This window comes from Gossypium arboreum, chromosome 8 (genome assembly GCF_025698485.1).
Source record: "Gossypium arboreum isolate Shixiya-1 chromosome 8, ASM2569848v2, whole genome shotgun sequence".
Lineage (NCBI taxonomy): Eukaryota > Viridiplantae > Streptophyta > Magnoliopsida > Malvales > Malvaceae > Gossypium > Gossypium arboreum.
Window position 1 is genome coordinate 126,032,431 of NC_069077.1, and position 1,476 is coordinate 126,033,906.

General features: G+C 39.3%; 1 non-coding gene across 1 annotated transcript; it reads right to left on the bottom strand.

Annotated features, from left to right (window-relative positions):
* Positions 1 to 324: 324 nt before the first annotated feature.
* On the bottom strand, positions 325 to 431 carry LOC128279608 (small nucleolar RNA R71). The gene has a single exon (XR_008269808.1). It is a non-coding gene; the product is annotated as a small nucleolar RNA R71 (small nucleolar RNA).
* Positions 432 to 1,476: the final 1,045 nt, after the last annotated feature.

Sequence of the window (1,476 nt, forward strand, 5' to 3'; positions counted from 1 at the left end):
GAATCAAGCATAGTTAGACCTGCTGTAGCTGCAAATACTTTTGAATTAAAACCTAACAATATTCAAATGATACAACAATTTGTTCAGTTTGATGGTTTGCAGGATGAGGATCCCAACGCTCATTTAGCCAACTTCTTAGAACTATGCGATACATTTAAAATTAATGGCATTTCTGATGATACCATACGTCTTCAATTGTTTCCTTTTTCATTGAGGAACAAAGCTAAACAGTAGTTGAACTCGTCACTACGAGGGTAAATTACTACTTGGGAACAAATGACCGAAAAATTTTTACTAAAATATTTTTCGCCGGCTAAAAAGGCTAAATTACGTAATGATATCTCTTCTTTTGTGCAGATGGATTTAGAAACATTCTACAATGCATGAGAGAGATACAAGGACCTTCTGAGAAGGTGCCCTCACCATGGGTTACCGCTTTGGCTCCAAGTACAAACATTTCACAATGGTCTGAATCCTTCGACTCGGCAAATGGTTGATGCAGCTACTGGCGGAACCATCAACAATAAAACACCGAAAGATGCCTATGAGTTTATAGAGGAGATGTCACTGAGTAACTATCAGTGGAAAGTCATGAGGACAAAACCAATGAAAACAACCGGCATTTATAACGTCGATTCGGTCACCATGCTCTCTAATCAGGTAGAACTCTTAAATAAAAAGATTGATGGTTTTCTTAATTCTTCACAGGTCCAACCATTAATGCAGTGCGAAGCAAGTGGAGGTGGAACAAACCATTCGGAATACCAACCTTATGGCCACAACATGGATAACGAGCAATTAAACTACATGGGTAATAATCCTCGACCTCAAAACAATCCATATAGTAACACTTATAATGCGGTTGGAGGAACCACCCCAATTTCTCGTGAAATGTCAAGGAAATCAAAGACCACAACATCCTCCGGCTACCAACAACCACCCTACCAATAGGAAAAGAAGCCAAACCTTGAAGAGATGCTCTCAAAGTTTATATCAGTGTCAGAAACCCATTTTCAGAACACTGAGGCAGCACTTAAAAATCAACAAGCATCGATCCAAGGGCTCGAAACTCAGATAGGCCAGCTTTCCAAACTAATCTCCGAACGACCACAAGGTAGTTTGCCAAGTAATACCGAACCTAACCCAAGGGAACAACTCAACATAATTAATATTCAAGATGACAAAGGAGTCGTTGAGCTTGAACCAGAACTGAGGCAAGAAACTATGCTAAGCAAAGGTCAAGGTGAGGTAGATCAAAATACAAACAAACCAGTGACTGTCGAATATAAACCTCGTGTGCCATACCCCAACGCGACAAGGAAAGACCGCTCAGATGAACAATTTGGTAAATTCCTTAAACTCTTAAAAAAATTACATATTAACTTGCTGTTTATTGAAACTCTATCACAGATGCCAAACGCAATGAAATTTTTAAAGGAACTTTTAGCAAATAAGCGGAAGTTAGACGAGGCATCG